This window comes from Gallinula chloropus (genome assembly GCF_964237585.1).
Source record: "Gallinula chloropus genome assembly, chromosome: 3".
In the NCBI taxonomy this organism is placed as follows: domain Eukaryota; kingdom Metazoa; phylum Chordata; class Aves; order Gruiformes; family Rallidae; genus Gallinula; species Gallinula chloropus.
Window position 1 is genome coordinate 121,654,677 of NC_140087.1, and position 23,098 is coordinate 121,677,774.

Consider the following 23,098-nt stretch of genomic DNA (forward strand, 5'->3'; position numbering starts at 1 on the left):
GGTGGCCAGAATCCTGGCTCTTGTCCCCCCGTGGACACGCGTCTACCGTGTTCAGAGGTAATTGTTCTGTCTCAGGTCTTGTACCTTCATCTCTTACACCTGGAGGGATTCTTCCTCTAATTACAGGAAGATCTGATTAAGTCTTAATCATTAAGGCACTAAATACTTTTCTTAACTACTTCCTGTCGATTTAGAGTGGGAAAGGCCAAGGAGGATGAGAAGCTACTTAAATACCTGGAGTGTTGTGTCCAGTGCTGGGCTCCCTGGGATCAACCAGCCAGGGATCTCCTGGAGAGAGTCCAGAGGAGGGACAGAGATGTTGAAGGGCCTGGAGCATCTCCCCTGGGAGGAAAGGCTGAGGGAGCTGGGGCTGTTCAGCCTGCAGAGAAGAAGCCCCAGAGGGGATCTGATCACTGAGGATCAATAGCTGAAGGGTGGGACCCAGGGGGCCATGGGCAGCCTCTGCTCAGTGTCTGTGGGGACAGGACAAGGGGCGATGGGCTCAAGTTGGAGCCCAGGGAGTTCCCCCCAATGTGGGGAAGAACTTCTTCCCAGTGAGGGTGAGGGAGCCCTGGGACAGGCTGCCCAGGGGGTGTGGAGTCTCCTTCTCTGGAGAGATTCCAGCCCCTGTCCTAGGGACCCTGCTTGGGCAGGGGGTTGGACCCCATGGGCTCTGGAGGTCCCTTCCAACTCCTATGATCCTACGAAATTGAACTGCCTCTAATTCACCCAGAACCATGAAGATTTCTGGAGGCCCCACTTCTGCTGTCGGCCAGACGAGAGCACAGGCTGCGGCGCACGCAGTACTTTAATGATACTGATAGTTGCCTCTTGGCTCCAGGTGGAGTTTCCTACATTTATTGCAGCAGCTCCAAGGTTTATATTTTTTTTACTCTTGACTGCAAAGACTCCCTTTCTTTCCCTGTGGGTGTTGCAGAGTTTTCATAAATGTACTATGGTTTTGCCTTAATTCTGGTGCTCACCTCCCAGGACGACAGATAATAATACAAGGAAGATGTGGGGCTGTTGGAGAGGGGTCAGAGGAGCCCCGGGGATGCTCAGAGGGCTGGAGCTGCTCCCCTACAGAGAGAGGCTGAGGGAGCTGGGCTGGGTCAGCCTGGAGAAGAGAAGGCTGTGGGGGGACCTGACTGCAGCCTCCCCGTCCCTGAAGGGACCCCAGGAACAGGAGGGGAATGGGCTTGTTAAAGGGCAGAGACTGGCAGGACAAGGGGCTGGAGTGAAGCTGGAGGAGGGAAGGGGAGAGGAGAGACTGGGGGGAAGTTCTTTGCAGAGAGAGTGGTGAGGGGCTGGAAGGGGCTGCCCAGAGAGGGGGTGGGTGCCCCGTCCCTGGGGGTGTCCAAGGCCAGGTTGGCTGGGGCCCTGGGCACCCTTGTGTAGCTCCAGGCCTGGAGGTTGGTGTCCCTGCCTGTGGCAGGGGGTTGGAGCTCTGGGATCCTTGGGGTCCCTTCCAACCCAGACCAGTCTGTGATTCTATGATTCTATGACAATACTTCTATTTAGCACTGTATCTTCTGTGTGGGGTTTTCCTTGGGTTATTTGTCTCCTGTTATCTCCTCCATCTGGCTGATACTAGGAAGGGAAGCTGTACCATACTTGCCTGGTCCTGCATGTGCAGACAATACTCAGTTGGCTTCCCAGCTGCATGAGCTGGAAGCTGTGCCAATGCCTAATTCTCCAAGCATATGCAGCACAAGAGAGCCCCATGCACTAGATATCACCTGCCTGGACTTCTCTAAGACTTTTGAATTTTATGTCCTATGGAAATATGATGGAGCAGGGAGAAGCAGAGAGATGTGATTGAGAAGAAAGCAGCTGAAAGCAGAAACACTGGGTAGCTTTGACAAAGAAAGGAAGGACTCGGGGTTATTAGGGGAATTTCTTAAACACCTACTTAAGAACTAATGTTCCTCAATTTTGTAATCACTTAAAATGACATGAAGAGTAGTAGGGTGCTGAGGAAACCTTGCAGGGCTGGGAATCACGGAGTCACTACGTTGGAAAAGACATTTAAGATCATCAAGTTCAACCATCCCTGTCCTGTGCTGACCCAGATCTCTCAGCACCTCATCTCCCCCCTGTTAAACACCCCCAGGGGTGGGGACTCAGCCCCCTCCCTGGGCAGCCAGTGTCACAGCCCCCAGCTTTTTCAGGGAAGAACTTTTCCTTAACATCTAACCTGAACCTGCCCAAGCATCACTGGAAGAGAGAGGATGCACAAGCAGGATCTGGTGGTGGTGGAGCTGGGGTGATTTGAGATGGGATGACATGCACTTCAGGGAAGCTTGTGGTCAAACTCAGGAAGGGTTTTTCTGTGAACTGTGAGATCACCATGTGAAAATAGCAAAAGGGAAAGGTTCTTAATGTCTTGGTCTGTAATATGAAGAAGCCACTGATGGATCCAGCCATGAAAAGCTTTTTTTTCCTCCAGATAACTCTTCTTAGAGATAAAAGTATTAATGCAGCAGCCAGACAAGGCTTTGGTAAGACCTTTTCTGGAATAATCCCCATCTTCAAGAAAAAGAACAGTGGAAATATGTGCTGAGGAGCTTCAGTCTTTTGTTTGAGGGCTAAATGTGGACATAAATGCCCTCTGCAAATCTATGAGAGGGGGAAAATAACCTTTTAAAACATAAGAACATCAATGTGGGCAGAGAGTTAAGTAAACTTGCATAAACCAAGGTAGGAAGCTGGGAGGTTTTGGTGAGGAGTGAGATTCTGGAGTAGCTTTCTGGAGTTATCAAAGATGCTAAACAGGAGCAAGGGGAAGCTTGATTAGGTCTGTTGTTGTGGCTTTGCCCCAGCTGAGAGCTGAGCACCACGCTAGCTCTCTAAGAAGGAGCCTGTGGGGAACTGGGGGAGGAAGGGGGGGAAAAAGAAACTAATAAAGCCAAACCCAAACCTCATGGGTTGGGATAAGGATGGGTAAAGAGAGATGGAACAATAACAGGGCTTTAGAGCAAAATACAGGAGACTGGTGATGCACAATGTGGTTTCTCAGCAACCTGCACAGCTCAGGCCATACAGCTCAGAGACATCCCAAAACCAGACCATCCCCAAAACTGCATGTCATGAAGCTGCCTACTCCTTCCCCCACCAGCCCCCCTTTAGGTTGAGCTTGATGTAGCTGGCATGGGATACCCTCTTTGGCCAGTTTGGGTCTCCTGTCCTGGCTGTGTCTCAGCACTGCTCCCATCCCAGCTCCCAGTCATGTCATCCCACCTCTGCTAGACAGAAATCAACTCTATCTTGGACAAACCCAGGACACCTGTGAATGTGGTTGTGATCCAGCAGTCTGCAGTAACTGAGGTGCAGTTTCAAGGATCAGAAGATCCCTTCATTGAATCCCAGACTGCGTTTGGTGGGAAGGGACCTTCCAAGCCCATCCAGCCACCCCCTGCAGTGAGCAGGGACATCTTCACTAGAGCAGGGTGCTCAGAGCCCCATCCAGCCTGACCTTGAGTGTCTCCAGAGATGGGGCGTCCACCACCTCTCTGGGCAGCCTGGGCCCCTGACCCACCACCCTCAGAGTCCTATCACCACAGAATTGTATCTAAAAGCAACAGGTTTCTTCTTAAAGGGCAGCATGAGTTTGCAGCCTGGCAGATCTTCTCCTTTGGGCTCCTCACCATAAGAAGGACATGGAGGTCCTGGAGTGAGTCCAGAGAAGGGCAACCAGGCTGGGGAAGGGGCTGGAGGGCAAATCCTCTGAGGAGCAGCTGAGGGAGCTGGGGGTGTTGAGCCTGGAGAAGAGGAGGCTGAGGGGAGCCCTTCTCCCCACCTCCCCTGGCCTGCCAGGAGGGTGCAGAGAGGTGGGCGATGGTCTCTGCAGCCAGGGGCCAGGAGATGGGCCAAGGGGCAATGGGCTCAAGCTGCCCCAGGGCAGGGTCAGCTCAGCTGGGAGGGCAAAGTTCTTCCCTGGCAGAGTTGTGGGGCTGTGGCATAGAGGCTGCCCAGGGAGGGGGCTGAGTCCTCACTCTCTGGGGGCAGATGAGGTGCTCAGGGATATGGTTTAGCTTTAGGATGGGAACAGTTGGGCTTGATGATCTTAAAGGTCTTTTCCAGCCTTGTGATTGTAAGGAACACAGGCTTGGAAAAATCTCTGCTCGGTGCCTGAGCTTGACTCTGATTCCTTCTGCCAACAGCAGCGGGCTCCATCCAGCTGTCATCTGGTTGTCAGTTATTATGTTCCAGTGGAATAGCTGTTTCCTTACCGACCAGCTCCTGTTATCAGAAACTTGTTTGTGGTGATTACAGATTTTTACACCTCCAGCACAAAGTCCAAAAGCCATTACTTTGATCTAAATTGCTTTCAGGGCCATTGTGTGGCTGGGAGGGAATAACAGGCAAAGCTGGATTGCCAAACGCATCTGGGAGCTGTTCCCGACGCTGCCTCACTGAAGGAGAGCAGCTTCTTTCCCCTTCTCCCTCCCCTCCAAGCATGTCCAGAGAAGGGCAACCAGGCTGGGGAAGGGGCTGGAGGGCAAATCCTCTGAGGAGCAGCTGAGGGAGCTGGGGGTGTTGAGCCTGGAGAAGAAGAGGCTGAGGGGAGCCCTTCTCCCCACCTCCCCTGCCCTGCCAGGAGGGTGCAGAGAGGTGGGCGATGGTCTCTGCAGCCAGGGGCCAGGAGCTGGGCCAAGGGGCAATGGGCTGAAGCTGCCCCAGGGCAGGGTCAGCTCAGCTGGGAGGGCAAAGTTCTTCCCTGGCAGAGTTGTGGGGCTGTGGCACAGGCTGCCCAGGGAGGGGGCTGAGTCCCCAGCCCTGGGGGTGTTGAACAGGGGGGAGATGAGGTGCTGAGAGATCTGGGGCAGCACAGGACAGGGATGGTTGGACTCCAGGAGCTTAAAGGGCTTTTCCAACCTTGGGATTCTGTGATTATCCATTGATGCCCCAGACTCTTTCTGCCTCCCTCCACCCTGCTACCAAGCGTACTCCATCCTTCCCTTCTTTCATTTCAGGTTCTATTTCAGCAGTTCTTTCAGTTCTCAAAATCCTTGGGGCTTTGGGTGACATACTGTAGCAGAGGATGTCCCTGGCCATGGGACCAGATGGGCTTTGAGGTCCCTTCTCACCCAGACCAGGCTGGGATTCTGGGATTCAGCTTGTGGCCCAGACAACAACTTGACCCCAGCTCTCTGTGCACTGACCAACTGTTGGTATTTGCTTTCACAGACTCACAGTGTCACAGGGGTTGGAAGGGACCTCCAGAGCCCATGGGGTCCAACCCCCTGCCAAAGCAGGGTCCCTAGGACAGGGCAGTGTCCAGATGGGGCTGGAATCTCTCCAGAGAAGGAGACTCCACACCCCCTGGGCAGCCTGTCCCAGGGCTTTCTGGTTTTGTAGTAACCACACCAGAAGAAAACTGAGCCGTCTATGCTGGCCCTTAGGACCACCACTGGATCTCTGCTCCCTGTTTGAAGAAACATAAGGGACTCAGTGTTCTTGTAAGTCCATCACATCCTCAGAATTTAATGAGTTGGGTCAACCCAGGAGAGGTGTCACGGGAAAAACACTGTAGCACCCATAGAACAGTGTGGGCTGGAAAAGAAAGGCCTTCAGGATCACCAAGTCCAGCCATCTCCTCAGCCCTACTAGGTCCAACACTAGCTCATGTCACCAAGTACAACATCTATATTCCATCTGCTTCAGGAAACCAGGTTAAATATGGGGATTTGGGGGTTATTTTACAACAAGATGCTGTTCCTAGTGGCTGGTTGGAGGAGAATCTATCTCCCAGGGTGCTGTCAGAGACACTTAATACTGTATTTGTCCTGAATCTCATTATCACCAGAGTGCTTTGGTGTGTGAGAAGGTGTGAAAAGACAGGAGTGGTGCCACACACCTTCAGACTTTCTCTTCTGTGGATCTCAGTGGTTTGTATGAACGTTATTTTCACTGTACTGACGGGGTGATGTGGGTATGAAGGAATAAACCACCTTACTCCACTGAGCTCATGTCAAGGCAGAGCTGAGAGGGGACTCGAGGTCTTTAGACTTTCAGTGTGTGCTGCAATCAGCTCCTTCAAGAGTGTCTTAAGTAATGCAAAATGTTTGCAAAATAGAAGATTAAATGGGCTGCTTGAAGCTGCTGGCAAACGGCACATTAACTTTAATAAGGTCAGGATTTAATTCCCCAGATCCCAGAATTTGTTTAGCATTTTAACAAGTCCTAAAATCACTGGTACCATGCTGGCCTGGGGCTATTCAGAAGAGGCAGTTAGTGTGTGTGCTCGTGGGGGGTGCAGGGTCCTTAGTTAAATACTCTGCCCTCATCTGAAGTGGGGATGGAAAACCCATTCCTTGCCTTTTCCTTTGCTTTTCCCATTTGGATTTTCATTTCTCTCCCTGGTAGGCAGATGAGAGAGGCTCTGCTTACTCTGTGTTGTAATCTCTCTTTTATTGCCAACACTTCATTTACTAGCTCAGAGCTGACTCTGGATTTATCCAAAGCCCTGGTACTGATGTAGACATCAGTAGGTGCCTGGGCTGGGCACTGGGGAGGCTGCAGCTGGAGTGCTGGGTCCAGTTCTGGGCTCCTCAGCATCAGAAGGACAGGGAGGTCCTGGAGCGAGTGCAGAGAAGGGCAACCAGGCTGGGGAAGGGGCTGGAGGGCAAATCCTCTGAGGGAGCTGGGGGTGTATCTCCTCAGAGTCAGAGCCTGTCAGGGAAATCAAAGCAGAAAAGTGGAAGGGTGTTTTGAGGTGAACGTGGCACAACTGGAAGAGAAACGGGGTGACAGAAACTATCCAGAGCTGCCTCCATCCGTGAGAGAAACACAGCCCAGCAGGCACTGCTAGATGGAAGGGAAGATCTGCAGGACACCACTAACTGCCCATAAATCACACAGAAGGAATCCATCTTCACAGACATCTCCACTGGGAAACAGAGTCACAGAATCACGGATTGGAAGGGCTCCCCAGAGCCCATGGGGACCAACCCCCTGCCCAAGCAGGGTCCCTAGGACAGGGGCTGGAATCTCTCCAGAGAAGGAGACTCCACACCCCCTGGGCAGCCTGTCCCAGGGCTCCCTCACCCTCACTGGGAAGAAGTTCTTCCCCACATTGGGGGGAACTCCCTGGGCTCCAACTTGAGCCCATCGCCCCTTGTCCTGTCCCCACAGACACTGAGCAGAGGCTGCCCATGGCCCCTGGGTCCCACCCTTCAGTTCTTGATCCCCAGTGATCAGATCCCCTCTCAGGCTCTTCTCTCCAGGCTGAACAGCCCCAGCTCCCTCAGCCTTTCCTCCCAGGGGAGATGCTCCAGACCTTTCATCATCTTCATAGCCCTCTCTGTGTCCTCCTAGGGAAACTACATACAGCCTGCCTTTTTTGGAGTCATTCCAAGTAGAAGAAAAGGATTTAGTTAGATTATCACTGTGGGTCTAACATACCCTGGTGAAAACACCCTTCTCCTCTGGCATGTCCCTTAGTCACCATGTGAAGTGCTCATTCCCTCTAATTGCAGCTCTTGCATGCATGGTTGTGTTGGCTGGGTTGGAAGAAAATCCACCTGAACCAGTGAACCCATTGGCTAATTGCATTTTGCCTCCAGCTTTTTGGCACGTGGTTTGAAGAGGTGAGGAATTTTTCAGAGACCCTTTGGCTTTATGGAGGAAAAAAAAGGAGTGGGGAAAAGAGGGGATGGAAGCAAAACGCTGGCCCATCGCTCTGCAGGGGGAGGTTGAATGGAAATTGGAGCAGGATGCTGAAATGGGAGGAGAACTCTGGAGTCTCAAAGCCTTTGTTTTCATTCTTAATAGTAAAAGAAAACTCCTTTTCTTCCCTCCCCACCCCTCCTTGCCAGCATCTCAGGCTTCAGTGAGGTACTGAGAGATCTGGGTCAGCACAGGACAGGGACGGGTGGACTCCAGGAGCTTAAAGGGCTTTTCCAACCTTGGGATTCTGTGAGGCTGAAGCAGCATAAAGATCTGATTTTTTAGACCTTTGAAGAGCTTCATCTTCAGCTACTGCCCAAGCTAGGAATTGTTAATGGGGCCCATGGTGGGAATGCAGGTCCTCCAGGAACCAAAGGGATCAATTACTACATTTTACAGAGGCCATCAGACAGCTGCTAGATGGTGATGACTTTCAATTACTACTGAACCAAGCTGGATTAAGCTAATTACATTACCAATTCCCTGAACCATTCTGTTCTCTCTGTGGCTTTCTTGTGATACTCTGTTCCTTGTCGAATGCTTGTGGAGCTAAAGAGGAGCAATACTCACCAAGGGGTGTTTGAGCCCCGTTTGGAGACCAATGTACAGTGTTCTGAGTATCTTTCACACTTGTGTAGTCCTTATTTCCCTGGAGAAGATCTGATGGGGTTTGGATTACACTGTGGTGCATTTGTGGTGCCAGGGTTGACTTTGAGCAGGGAGAGAGAGAGGCTTTTGGAATCAACATACAGCACAGCTTTAGATAGACAGGGAGTGGGATGTGCCACAATCCCCATGTTTCTTTGCCAGCTGGATTGGGGTGCATAAATCCTCCTTTCCTTAGGGGTGCTGTCCTGCTTTCTGTATCTCTAGATGGACAAACTGCCCTGGAAGGCAGTGGAGAGGCCAACCCTGGTCTTGCTTTCAAATTTCACTTCTGAACCTCCCTCGGAGAGCCTCAGTAAGGAGTTCTGCCCTTTGCAGACTCCTGATTTATGTCCTGTAGGAAGGCCCTGGGCTTTCTGGCTGGGAGCTGCTGCAAATCATTTGCCAGATAGAAATTATTCACCTTTAAGCAGTAGCATCCCAGTGTCAAATCTTGTCATGCTGATGAATTTACCCCGATGGATGTTCAACTTGGAGGCTGCAGAACGATGAGGTCTGGTTCCCCATCATGATACCTGCTGCTGGAGACACCAGCAAAGAGCATCTGACCTGGAGGAGAGGAGGCTGAGGGGAGACCTTCTCCCCCCGTCCCCTGCCCTGCCAGGAGGGTGCAGAGAGGTGGGCGATGGTCTCTGCAGCCAGGGGCCAGGAGATGGGCCAAGGGGCAATGGGCTCAAGCTGCCCCAGGGCAGGGTCAGCTCAGCTGGGAGGGCAAAGTTCTTCCCTGGCAGAGTTGTGGGGCTGTGGCACAGGCTGCCCAGGGAGGGGGCTGAGTCCCCAGCCCTGGGGGTGTTTAACAGGGGAGAGATGAGGTGCTGAGAGATGTGGGTCAGCACAGGACAGGGATGGTTGGACTTCAGGAGCTTAAAGGGCTTTTCCAACCTTGGGATTCTGGGATTCTGAGTCCCTGGACAAAGCACAGGCACAGCTGGATGATGCTTTTATTCTCATCCTGCAGACTCTCAGGTGAAGAACCAAGGACAAAATCGTCACTTATTCCTCAGGATTGTTTAAGTCTTTGGTCTTCAGGCTTTTTTCTAAAACAAAATCTGTAGCTTTTCCCTTTCATTTGTCTCCTGCTTTTCATTGTGTTTTGCCTGGGTTATTTCTCCTGCAACCAAAGCCTTGAAACAAAGGTAATTCAGCTACGTTCTGTGGTCTGCTATTTAGCATCTTAGCTTAGGTGACTGTAATGATGCTTCATGATCTACTGGCTGCTAATGCAGTTCTTTGAGGTCTTTGTTTCTCCCCTTACTTGCAGAGATATCCCGATGCCACTGGTCAGCTCTGGAGTGGAGCACGGGAACCTGAGGGAGCTCGCCTTGGCCAGGATGAAAGATCTTGGGACACAGGTAAATATTTGTCACTTGGTATCAAGGGAGAGCTGCTTGGTGACTTCACACCAAATAGCAGAGAGAAGAACAATGGCCAGAAGACTTAACCTGAGCCAGCAGTGGCTCTGGCAGCTGGGAAGGCCGATGGGATCCTGGGCTCCATCAGCAGAGGGGTGGCAGCAGGGACAGGGAGGGGATTGTCCCTCTCTGCCCTCCCCTCCCCAGCTGGAGTCCTGTGGCCAGAGCTGGGGCCCAACACAAGGAAGATGTGGGGCTGTTGGAGAGGGGTCAGAGGAGCCCCGGGGATGCTCAGAGGGCTGGAGCAGCTCCCCATGGAGAGAGGCTGAGGGAGCTGGGCTGGGTCAGCCTGGAGAAGAGAAGGCTGTGGGGGGACCTCACTGCAGCCTCCCCGTCCCTGAAGGAACCCCAGGAACAGGAGGGGAATGGGCTTGTTAAAGGGCAGAGCCTGGCAGGACAAGGGGCTGGAGTGAAGCTGGAGGAGGGAAGGGGGAGAGGAGAGACTGGGGGGAAGTTCTGTGCAGAGAGAGTGGTGAGGGGCTGGAAGGGGCTGCCCAGAGAGGGGGTGGGTGCCCTGTCCCTGGGGGTTGGCTGGGGCCCTGGGCACCCTTGTGTAGCTCCAGGCCTGGAGGTTGGTGTCCCTGCCTGTGGCAGGGGGTTGGAGCTCTGGGACCCTTGGGGTCCTTCCCAACCCAGCCCAGTCTGGGATTCTCTGATTCTCTAAGACACAGCAGGAGCTGGTTTACCACTGAATTGAAACGATCTGCAAAGGTCTTGCAAACAAACCATGAAGTTAATGACTAAAAAGCACCGTGATGAAAAGCTCAGGTTGTTTGGTTGACTTTTAGTTCAGCACTTTCACCTCCTTCCCGAAGGTCCTTGGTAACTAGTTTGTGATATTCCATTTTTTAACAGAAACCTTTAAATCAGAGAGGAGGCAGGAAGGTTTCTGTTTAATTTATGCTATTAGAAATTCTCCTTCCTTTCTTTTTCCCACGCAGGCACTTACTTGCCTGAACAATTGGAAGAAAAGCTCTTAGGCTGAGGCCAGAGAAATCTTGCAAAGAGAGATTTCAGCACAAACAAATGAGACTTGATATTCTTGATATTTCTAAGGTCAAATAAAAATACGAGCGGGGGCGGAGAGAAGGAGGGGGAGGGAGGAATTGACTTTCTATTTGAAGTCAGCAGGAGGGATGTATACCCAGTCTTGATTCTTCTTGGAAGGTGGCTCTGGCAGCTGACATTTGTGGTGCCCCTCGTGCTGCTCTGACACAGCTCCCTGTTTGAGCCTCCCTCCAAACCCCAGTTATTAGCCCCTGTTTCAGATGCTCCAGCAAAGCTGTGTCCAAGTTCTGCCTTTCTTGGGATACCCAGGTTCCAAGGCAGAAATGGAGAAGGGGGCCCAGGGGAACCTCATGAGGTTCAACAAAGCCAAGGGCAGGGTCCTGCCCCTGGGTCAGGACAACCCCCGTGATCCGTACAGGGCAGGAGAGGATGTGCTGGAGAGCAGCCCTGAGGGAAAGGACTTGGGGGGACTCGTGGGGGAGAAGCTGGACAGGAGCCACCAATGTGCATCTGCAGCCCACAAGGCCAACCCCATCCTGGGCTGCATCCCCAGCAGTGTGGGCAGCAGATGAGAGAGGGGATTCTGCCCCTCTGCTCTGCTCTGCTCTGGGGAGACCTCACCTGCAGTGCTGGGTCCAGCTCTGGAGCCCTCAGCACAGGGAGGACATGGACCTGTTGGAGAGGGGCCAGAGGAGGCCCCAAAAATGACCCAAGGGCTGGAGCAGCTCTGCTGTGAAGCCAGGCTGGGAGAGCTGGGCTGGGTCAGCCTGGAGAAGAGAAGGCTCCAGGGGACCTTAGAGCCCCTTCCAACCCCTGAGAGGTGCCTGTAGGAAGCTGGGGAAGAACTGTTCCCCAGGGCAGGGAGCGATGGGACGAGGGGGGATGGGTTAAACTGGGAAAGGGGAGATTTAGGGTGGGTGTCAGGGCAAAGTTCTTCCCTCTGAGGGTGGTGGGACACTGGGACAGGCTGCCCAGAGAGGTGGTGGAGGCCCCATCCCTGGAGACATTCAAGGTCAGGGTGGATGGGGCTCTGAGCACCCTGCTCTAGTGAAGATGTCCCTGCTCACTACAGGGTGGGACTGGATGGCCTTTGAAGGTCCCTTCCAACCTGATACATCCTATGATTCTATGAAATAACCACACAAACCCCATGTTCCTCAAGATTGTCCCAAAGAGGTTCAGTTGCTTTGGTGTCCTGATGTCCAGGCAGGGGCAGGTCCTCCCCATTACTGCTCTGTGCATCCCTGTTGGGATTCAGCACTCCCTCTCCCTGCCTCACCTTGTCTAGGGGAGGTTTTGCAGCATTCCTGTGTTCAGCAGTGGTACAATCCTTGGCTACTGCATGTGTTCCTGTAGTCCCATCTCAACTTGTGCTGCTGGCAGGTGTATTTGGTATGTAACGTGGACACCTCTCCAGGTTGTGTCTGGCTCCTTCTTGCCTTTCCTGTTCCACTTGGATCTTGTGGTTGCAGTACAAAAGCTCAGAAAATAAACTCCAGATCATCTTCCTCCCAGCTGAGCTTGCCATACTGCTTAATCTCTCCTAAGCTCATGCCCTGGACTTTCTCCTTCAATCATCCCTCCCAGTCTCTCTCCAGCAGCAAACTGGGAGCTGGCAAACAGCTTTGCCACCCGCAGAAGCTTCCATCCCTCCTGCTGACTTTGTCACTCCAAAACCAGGCAGGGGAGACAACCTCCACAGTGCAGCTAAGCCTCTTTGATAGAGCTCTTTAGCTCCTGGTGAACTCTTCCTTAGGTTTGATCCTAAAACCCACATCATTTGATCTGAACCTGATGGGGACCAGCTGGAGAAGCAGGGATAGCTGATCCAGGGCAGTGAGGACTGAGCTGAACCGCCTGGCAATCACCACTTTTAGAAGAACCAAGTCTGGAAATATCTCTGCTGTGGAGATGATTATAGATTTTAATTTAGTGAGGCAGAAATGCTGCAGCTGGTGGAGTGAGGAACCAGTGTGATGCAACGGCGCTCGGAGCGTCGGGTTGTTCTTGTGTTGGAGGAGATGGCTATAAATACACGTTGGTCCTCCTCTCTCAGCCTGGAAAAAGAGAGAGGAGAAGGCCAAGGCAAGGAAGGAACTTGAAGGAATCTTTGGAGCACAGGGAGTTCCCCCCAATGTGGGGAAGAACTTCTTCCCAGTGACGGTGAGGGAGCCCTGGGATAGGGTGCCCAGGGGGTGTGGAGTCTCCTTCTCTGGAGAGATTCCAGCCCCTGTCCTAGGGACCCTGCTTGGGCAGGGGGTTGGACCTGATGAGTTCAGGAGGTCCCTTCCAACTCCTAGTGGGTCTTTCTCTGCCTTTTCCCATGCTGCTTCTGTAGCTGGGACATTGTAAAGCAGAGAAGGGTCTGTCAGCTCTGGAATCCTGGTTCAACAGCAAGTCCTTGTTTTACTGTAGCCCGCTCTGAAAACAGCCAAACACAACCCCAGTGTTTTTCTGCTGATAATGGAGTTAAAAGCATCCAGAGAAGGACAGGCCATGAGACAGAGCTGTGCTGGTTCAAAGGACTCCCAAGTTTCTGTGTGAATTGGATTTTCACACATTTTTTTCCCTAAGAGCCTGGCTTTTGGAAATGGCTGGGTGGGGAGGTGTGGGTGCTTTCAGAGCAGAGCTTACTTTCCTTCCCAAAGCAGGGTCCCTAGGACAGGGCGCACAGGTCGGCATCCAGATGGATCTTGAATCTCTCCAGAGAAGGAGACTCCACACCCCCCTGGGCAGCCTGTCCCAGGGCTCCCTCACTGGGAAGAAGTTCTTCTGCATATTCACTGTTTGTTTATGTGAGCAGGCTCCAAATTGCTCAGCTCTCATAAGCTACAGCCCATCTCTCAAGAGTTGAGCTTGGAGCCTCATCTCCTCCATCTTCCTTGGAAGGGAGGGAGGATTTCTCTTGGATGCCTCTTTCTCCATCCCTGGTCCCAAACCTCAGTGAGGCTGCAGATGCTTTACCTTCTGATACCTGGGGATGGCTCCTGCAACATCTCTCATGGAAGAGCAACAAAAGTGTTGCTGTAGTTACAATCTGGATATTTAAGGGCTCTCTGGTGCCTTGGCACAGATTTTCCCAGTGTTAGACCTTCCCAGTGTAAGGCAAAGATGGATTATGCCAAAATCTTCCTTTTTATTTTCCCCTCTGTTATTAAGTACGTTGGCTTTGCCACCAGCCCCTGCTGCCTGGGAATCAAAGGGTAGGTTTCCTCAGGAGCCATAATGGTTGCTCAGTGAATTGATTTTTGCCAGCATGCCTTTCCACTTAGCGCCGCGGCCGCTTCCTCCGGGTGTGTTAGGGATGGATCGGTGAGCCTTTTGATTCTGAAGCCTACCCATTTGAAATTCATCCCTGCCACTTTGTGCTATTTAGGTTTAGTTTTAAACCCAATAGGTGACTGGAAATCTGTGTGATTCCAAGTTTAATGTTTCATTTCCACCCGTCCCCCCCCTTTCTTTCCGTAGTGTCGCGACATAAGGACAAGAGAGGTTGGAATTCAAGAAATCCACCATAAAGTCAGACCATATCAGGTGAGGTTTATCTATTTCTTTTCTCTTTTCTTGTTTCTGTCACAAATTGTACCATACCTTTGGGACATAAGGACCCCAAGCAGCGCTACAGGTGGGGGCAGAGTGGCTGGAGAGCCACTGGGGAGAAGGACCTGGGGATGTGGGGGGACTGGGACTGCCCAGGAGCCAGCAGTGTGCCCGGGGGGGCCAGGAAGGCCAAGGGCATCCTGGCTTGTGTCAGAGCCAGCGTGGCCACAGGGCCAGGGCAGGGCTTGTGCCCCTGGGCTGGGCACTGGGGAGGCTGCAGCTTCAGTGCTGGGTCTAGTTCTGGGCTCCTCAGCATCAGAAGGACAGGGAGGTCCTGGAGCGAGTGCAGAGAAGGGCAACCAGGCTGGGGAAGGGGCTGGAGGGCAAATCCTCTGAGGAGCAGCTGAGGGAGCTGGGGGTGTTGAGCCTGGAGAAGAGGAGGCTGAGGGGAGCCCTTCTCCCCACCTCCCCTGCCCTGCCAGGAGGGTGCAGAGAGGTGGGCGATGGTCTCTGCAGCCAGGGGCCAGGAGATGGGCCAAGGGGCAATGGGCTCAAGCTGCCCCAGGGCAGGGTCAGCTCAGCTGGGAGGGCAAAGTTCTTCCCTGGCAGAGTTGTGGGGCTGTGGCACAGGCTGCCCAGGGAGGGGGCTGAGTCCCCAGCCCTGGGGGTGTTGAACAGGGGGGAGATGAGGTGCTGAGAGATCTGGGTCAGCACAGGACAGGGGTGGTTGGACTCAGGGAGCTTAAAGGGCTTTTCCAACCCTGGGATTCTGTGTGGAGGCATTTGGCCCCATTTGTTGCACATCCCATCCTGTGGTTTGCCTTGGTAGCTGTCTCCAATTTTCCATGTGTATTTGTGGCAGCTCTGGGTGGCTTTGGTTTGGACACAGTCATGTGTTGAAATTTATGGACTGGTACCAGGTTCAATAAACCGACTGCAGCTGGCGGTTGGTTGGGTGTTTGTGCTGCTCTGTTGGAAGAGCTGCATTCCCTTCTCTCCCTCCCCATTCTGAATCTGGATTTAGAGAATACTGGTAACACCACGGTCTGTCCTGAACCGGAGTGAATGGTTAGCAAGATGAGCTGGCAGCCTTTATGCATATATGTAAATACACTTCAGCACCTGTATGTATGTGTTAATGTATGGGCAGCAGGTCAGAGGAGGAGGTCCTCCCCCTCTGCTCTGCCCTGGTCAGGCCCCACCTGGAGTGTTGTGTCCAGTGCTGGGCTCCCTGGGGTCAAACAGCCAGGGATCTCCTGGAGAGAGTCCAGAGGAGGGACAGAGATGCTGAAGGGCCTGGAGCATCTCCCCTGGGAGGAAAGGCTGAGGGAGCTGGGGCTGTTCAGCCTGCAGAGAAGAGCCTGAGAGGGGATCTGATCACTGGGGATCAAGAGCTGAAGGGTGGGACCCAGGGGGCCATGGGCAGCCTCTGCTCAGTGTCTGTGGGGACAGGACAAGGGGCGATGGGCTCAAGTTGAAGCCCAGGGAGTTCCCCCCAATGTGGGGAAGAACTTCTTCCCAGTGAGGGTGAGGGAGCCCTGGGACAGGCTGCCCAGGGCAGGGGTTGAGTCACCAACCCTGGATGGATTTGAAAGCCGGGTAGATGGGGTGCTCAGAGATATAGGTTAGTAGAGGATGGGTAAGGTTGGACTTGATGATCTCAAAGGTCTTTTCCAACCATGTAATTCCATGCAGCAGCTCAGAGAGAGATTCCTAATGGTGCTCCTCTTACTTGTGCTTTGGAACCTCTGCTGACTATGTAGGCTTCAGAGAAGGGCTGACTTTGATGCCAGAAGTGAAGCAGCATGAGTACCCTCTGAGGTCAGCATCTGAAAGACGTTCTCACTTTGCTCATCAGAGATCACTGGGAGCCACGTCCTGCTTTTCTCCTGTCACTATGTGAGTTTGGATGGAGGCCAGTACTTCCCATCTCACAGAACAGGAATCAGCTATAACAATCCCAAACAAATCCTCTTGTTCTTACCAGATTTCATCAAGAACCCAGCCTGCATGGCATCGGTCATACATAGTCCACGCAGCCTTTCATGCTCTGCTGCCACTGACTCATCTACGGTCACCTCACGAAACATCTCCCCAAGATGTCTATTGTCAGCAGCACTAATCTAATTTAAATTGTAAATTCAGGGAGTAGTTAGCAAATAGCTTATCACAGGGTTTTCAAAGCATGGTTATGTTGAAAATTCCCTTTGTTCCACTCATCCATCTGAGTGGCAGGAGGATGTCATTATCCAGTCTTCGCAGAATTTATCCTGACAGCAAGTGAGAGGAATATTCTGAAGATGGGCTCATTCTTCATGGGCTTTAGCCTCATGACAAGGTGAGATGTTTTGCTTGGCTTCGTGAATAAACAATGTGCCCTCTTGATAAGAGAGGATATCGTGCCAGATCTAAACTAAACGAATCTCTTGCTGTAATTAGCTCCGTGTTACGCAGCTTCTCTCTGTTCAGGAGCACCAGGCTGTCCAGATTTATGTAACAGTGGTGGTGTGTCTGCTTTTAAAAGTAGTTCTTTTTTGTACAAACATCAATTTGTAAGTAGATTTCTTGCCTGTAGTTGGTTATTCCCTACAGAGAGAGGCTGAGGGAGCTGGGCTGGGTCAGCCTGGAGAAGAGAAGGCTGTGGGGGGACCTCAGTGCAGCCTCCCCTTCCCTGAAGGGACCCCAGGAACAGGAGGGGAATGGGCTTGTTAAAGGGCAGAGACTGGCAGGACAAGGGGCTGGAGTGAAGCTGGAGGAGGGAAGGGGGAGAGGAGAGACTGGGGGGGAAGTTCTTTGCAGAGAGAGTGGTGAGGGGCTGGAAGGGGCTGCCCAGAGAGGGGGTGGGTGCCCCGTCCCTGGGGGTGTCCAAGGCCAGGTTGGCTGTGGCCCTGGGCACCCTTGTGTAGCTCCAGGCCTGGAGGTTGGTGTCCCTGCCTGTGGCAGGGGGTTGGAGCTCTGTGATCCTTGGGGTCCCTTCCAACCCAGACCATTCTATGATTCTATGATTTACAGAGCTGTCTCTAAGCTGCCTTTTCAATGAGCAGCCTTTCCCTGTGGCAGCAGGAGGTACTGCCTTGCTCTCCGAATGGTTCCAGCCGCGTAGCGCTACGTAACAGCCTTAAAAATCCTCTGGTGAATTGTAGCTGCAGAGAGACGTTGGATTGACAGGTTTTGAAAGGCATGGGGCACTGACAGCTCTGTTACCAGTACCAGCCTACAGTAGTGTTCAAGCAGAAGGTGTAACGATGTAGAAGCTGCTGCTCCTGCGAGGAGGCGGCAGGGGAGTTGCAGCAGGAGAAGGATCTTGATACAGAGTTGTAGTAGCAGTAAGTGGGTTTGTATTTTCTTTGGAAGCTGGGAGTAGCTGGTTTAGGTCTGTGAGGAGTGTAACCTGCAGCTGGCTTTGTTTTTCAAAGTAAGTTTAAAGTGGACAGTGCCGGGCATGTGGTAGGATTGCATATGGACTTGGTGATCCTGGTGTGGGGTGTTCTTCCCCAGAGCAGAGGGTGGTGCTGCTGTGCACCAGCTGACCAGGCTGGCTTTCCCTGCCTTTATTACTGGTATCCCAGAAGGAAAAGGTTTTTACATCTCCCAAGTCTCTGCAGAGCCTTCAAGGGGATTCATGTATCCCAGGACCCTCTGTGCCCAGGGAAGAACAAAGGACTTGATCCAATAGGGACTTCTCTGAGCACGTCAGCTTATGTTGTGCTTATGATGGGATACAAATGCACACAAAGCCTCCTAGTGAAGGTTCCTCCATCTTTCTGCATCTCTGCCTACAAGTGGCTTTTGGACTGGCTGTGGGCATAACAGGGCATCTAGTCCCTGCTGGAGGACAAGTGATGGGGCCGTGGGTTTTATATGGTTTGGCTCCAGCTGATGTCCAGCCTTGCTGTTTCAAACTCTTGGCACACACAGTCTTTAATCATGTTCTCTGTTCTTCTGATGCCTTAGCAGCAAGCTGGAGTCTGACTGCTTTTCCACATAGAAGTGCCCCTCTACTGCCCTTAGAGTGAGACTCCACCTGCAGTGCTGGGTCCAGTTCTGGAGTCCCCAACACAAGAAGGACTTGGAACTGTTGGAGCGGGTTCAGAGGAGGCCACGAAGATGACCAGAGGGCTGGAGCAGCTCTGCTGTGAAGCCAGGCTGGGAGAGTTGGGCTGGTTCAGCCTGGAGAAGGGAAGACTCCAGGGAGATCTTAGAGCACCTTCCAGTCCCTGAAAAGGCTACAAAAAAGCTGGGGAGGGACTTTTTAGAAGGGCCAGGAGTGACAGGATGAGGGGGAATGGGTTTAAATTGGAAAGGGGTAGATTTAGATTGGATATTAGGAAGAAACTTCCCTTTGAGGGTGGTGAGGCCCTGGCACAGGCTGCGTAGAGAGGGGGTGGGTGCCCCATCCCTGGGGGTGTTCAAGGCCAGGTTGGCTGGGGCCCTGGGCACCCTTGTGTAGCTCCAGGCCTGGAGGTTGGTGTCCCTGCCTGTGGCAGGGGGTTGGAGCTCTGTGATCCTTGGGGTCCCTTCCAACCCAGACCATTCTATGATTCTATGATTCTAAGGGCAGGTTGGATGGGACTTGAGGCACCATGGTCTGGTGGGAGGTGTCCCTGCCCTTGGCAGGGGTTTGGGACTTGATGATCTTTAGGTCCCTCCCAATCCAAAGCACTCTGTGATTCTATGAAATCACTGTCAAATCAGGGTGGTTTTTTTTTAAATATCTCCTATTCTTTTACTTTCCTCTACATTTCTCCTTTGCTAGAGGTGTTGTGTACCTAATGGTGCACCCAGCTCAGTGTGTGTCACCTATCCTGACACACAAGCTGGAGTGGAGTTGTGCCCTTGGAGAACTTGGCACATTGGCAGCCAGCTGCTTGGGCGCGTTGCCCCGCGAGCCGTACGTCAGCGCTGAAATGAGCCTCCCTCTGCACTCAGGAAGGGATTTAACTGTGAGCTGCGTTCACCCAGGCTTCGTCATGGAGCAAAGCAGGCAGGAGACAGCATCCCTTACGGCTCTTCTGTAAACAAATCTTTAATTCATGGCTTTTGGGGTATTAGAGGATTTGCAGGAAAATACTGAGGTCCTGGGCTTTGTGGTAGTGCTGGGATGAGCATGGCAAGGTGTGTGTAGGGATCGATCCTGTAATGTACTGTTGGGATGGACAACAGCCCTGAGGAGAAGGGCTTGGGGGTGGTCAGGGATGAGAAGCTCCATGTGAGCTGGCAGTGTGTGCTGGCAGCCCTGAAAGCCCCCCGTGTCCTGGGCTGCATCCCCAGCAGTGGGACCAGCAGGGCTGGAAAGGGGGATTCTGCCCTCTGCTCCACTCTGGGACACAGACCCCCCGGCAGCGCTGCCTCCAGCTCGGGGGTCCCCAGGACAAGGAGGACATGGAGCTGTGGGAGCCAGTCCCCAGGAGCCCCAGAGATGATGGGAGGGCTGGAGCCCCTCTGCTCTGGAGCCAGGCTGGGAGAGCTGGGCTGGCTCAGCCCAGAGAAGAGAAGGCTGCTGCTGGGGAGAGCTCCCAGCCCCTTCCCATCCCTGGAGGGGCTCCAGGAGAGCTGGAGAGGGGATGGTGCCCAGGGCAGGGAGGGCCAGGCCCAGGGGAATGGCCTTCAGCTGTAGCAGGGGGATGGAGAGGGGCTGGGAGGCAGAAATCCTTCTGGGGAGGGGGGAGGCCCTGGCACAGGGTGCCCAGAGAAGCTGGGGCTGCCCCTGGATCCCTGGCAAGGCTCAAGGGATGGGGCACCCTGGGCTGGGGTGGGGGTGTCCCTTCCCATGGCAGAGGGGGCACTGGGGAACTCTGAGATCCCTTCCCACCCAAACTAGGATGCTGTGAAGTTTGTAACTGCAGCTGAATGTCACTCTGAGTGAGTCCCTTGGCTGTAGGTCAGACTTGCTGCCCCCATTGACCTCGCAGTGCCGAGCAGCTTGAGTAAGACGAGACACATGGCTGTTCAGTGAGTTCTGGACAGGCAACATGTGGCCTCCCAGCCCTGGGTGAAGGTCTGCAGATAGGCACAGGAGACTCACCCTGTCCCACTGGCCAGTACATTCCTGCTGAAAGGGTTGGGTGGTTTATCTTTGACGTGGCTGCAGTAACAGCAGCTCTTACCCAGCGCCGCCGAAATCCATCTGGAATTAAATTGGCCTTTAAGGAACTGCTTCATGTTTTCTCTGAATCATAATAGTTTATGGATCCATGAAATTGCTTTTGGTCTGTTCAACATTTTGCTTAAATATTAGTAGTAAAGTTTTTCATGTTTCCCTCTTTGGATTCACCATCAGCTCTTCTCTTTGACCAGATCGAGTTAGTCAGAAGAGATTATGTGGCCAATGGTGGCTGGGAAACCTTCCTCTCCTATGAAGATCCAGAGCAGGATATCCTTGTTGGCCTCCTACGACTGCGGAAGTGCTCAGAGGAATCCTTCAGACCGGAGCTGAAAGGAGGCGTATCCATCATCCGGGAATTGCACGTGTACGGGAGCGTGGTCCCTGTGAGCAGTCGGGATCCCACAAAATTCCAGCACCAGGTACTCCAGGCTTTCTTCATTCTTCATCTCTGCCTTCAGTTCTTGAGCCCTCCTCCTGGAGAAGAGTTTTATTTACTATCTGAGATTCGTTGCTCTAAATTATGAGGTTGAACCAGGCCAAGGGCAGAGTCCTGCCCATGGGACACCCCGACCCCCAGCAGCGCTACAGGCTGGGGCAGAGCGGCTGGAGAGCTGCTGGGGAGAAGGACCTGGGGGTGTGGGGGGACTGGGACTGCCCAGGAGCCAGCAGTGTGCCCGGGGGGCCAGGAAGGCCAAGGGCAGCCTGGCTTGTGTCAGAGCCAGCGTGGCCACAGGGCCAGGGCAGGGATTGTGCCCCTGGGCTGGGCACTGGGGAGGCTGCAGCTCCAGTGCTGGGTCCAGTTCTGGGCTCCTCAGCATCAGAAGGACAGGGAGGTCCTGGAGCGAGTGCAGAGAAGGGCAACCAGGCTGGGGAAGGGGCTGGAGGGCAAATCCTCTGAGGAGCAGCTGAGGGAGCTGGGGGTGTTGAGCCTGGAGCAGAGGAGGCTGAGGGGAGCCCTTCTCCCCACCTCCCCTGCCCTGCCAGGAGGGTGCAGAGAGGTGGGCGATGGTCTCTGCAGCCAGGGGCCAGGAGATGGGCCAAGGGGCAATGGGCTCAAGCTGCCCCAGGGCAGGGTCAGCTCAGCTGGGAGGGCAAAGTTCTTCCCTGGCAGAGTTGTGGGGCTGTGGCACAGGCTGCCCAGGGAGGGGGCTGACTCCCCAGCCCTGGGGGTGTTGAACAGGGGGGAGATGAGGTGCTGAGAGATCTGGGTCAGCACAGGACAGGGATGGTTGGACTCCAGGAGCTTAAAGGGCTTTTCCAACCCTGTGATTCTGGGATCCTGTAATATATTCTTCCTACCCAAACAGAGGAAATCCAGCTTTGGTTTCAGAGATGTTTATGGGTTTAATTGATCAATAAAGACTCCTAGTTGGGTCTGGCCCTTTGTTCAGGAGCCCATTTCCTATGTATCTTAAAGCAATGGGCTGGAATGCCATGTTTGCAATTCCTTGCAGGGACTTGTATGAACGTGGCACATTATCCTTGTGCTGCATGTAACCTGCTGTGGCTCACGATGAGCATAAAAAGGTGACTTCAATTTTACCCCAGTAGGTTTTGAACCTTTAGACTGAGCTTTTAAAAAAGCAATTCAGTCCATCCTCTTTGCTAGAAGTGCTCAGGGCTGATGTTTTAAATTAACTTCCTTGGATTTATTAATCTTTCTCTGAGTATATGCATTAAGATGGGGGTTTTGCTGGGTGCTGGTGATGTGGGACCATCAAGGCAGTGATGGAGGCGATGAAAAAGAGGAGGAAAAAAACCAAACCCGAAGAGTTAAAGCTTTAAAATTCAGGGAGGAAAAAGTGGGCATCCTAAGGATTTGAAAAATAATAAAAGCAAGGAAAAAAAGAGAGAAAATCAATTGAAAGTAGGCGACTCCAAACATGAAAAATAGGTTGCAAATTGAAATTTCATGGCATGTGATGCACTCGTGTTCGTTCGGGAGCGGCGGCGATGGGAGAGGTTAATCAGCAAGCGCTCTTCACACTCGTGGGGGCAGTTCCTGATTAGAAGGACATTGCAGAATGAAGATTTCTCTGGGTGGTAGTTAAAAAATGCCTGGAAGTGGTAAGTGGGGTGGGTTTTTTTTTTGTTTTTAGAATTAAATCACATCTGCTTCGGTGTCGCCGCGGCTCCGTTCTGTACATCTTGTCAGGAAAACTGATGAACAAAGAGCTGAGCATCGTTCCTGCATCCTAATGTTAGGCCTGAATTAAGCCAATCCGTTATTCCCAGATATGTGGGACAATGAAGTTGTTAAATAGAGTGGAAAGGCTCTTCCCCTGGTTTGTTGTGATTCCAGTAGCACCCCTGCTGTGCAAGATTTCCTAACGTAAATAGAGGCAGGGAGCTGGTGCAGAATATTAACACATTCTTCTGCGAGTCCTTTTGATTTGGCATCTCCTGCATCATGAGATTAGATATTAGGGGGAAGTTTTTTACAGAGAGAGTGGGAAGGGGCTGCCCAGAGAGGGGGTGGGTGCCCCGTCCCTGGGGGTGTTCAAGGCCAGGTTGGCTGGGGCCCTGGGCACCCTTGTGTAGCTCCAGGCCTGGAGGTTGGTGGCCCTGCCTGTGGCAGGGGGTTGGAGCTCTGTGATCCTTGGGGTCCCTTCCAACCCAGCCCAGTCTATGATTCTATGAGCTGAGCCTAGGTAGAGCGTTGTGGAGCTTGAGCCTAGCCTGGCTCTGCGAGGGT

General features: G+C 52.9%; 1 long non-coding RNA gene across 1 annotated transcript; it reads left to right on the plus strand.

The window, feature by feature from the left end:
• The first annotated feature begins 6 nt into the window (after positions 1–6).
• LOC311190107 lies at positions 7–20,645 on the plus strand. The gene is made up of 4 exons (XR_014617189.1): positions 7–57; positions 9,599–9,689; positions 14,226–14,291; positions 20,595–20,645. It is a non-coding gene; the product is annotated as an uncharacterized lncRNA (long non-coding RNA).
• The last annotated feature ends 2,453 nt before the right edge of the window (positions 20,646–23,098 follow it).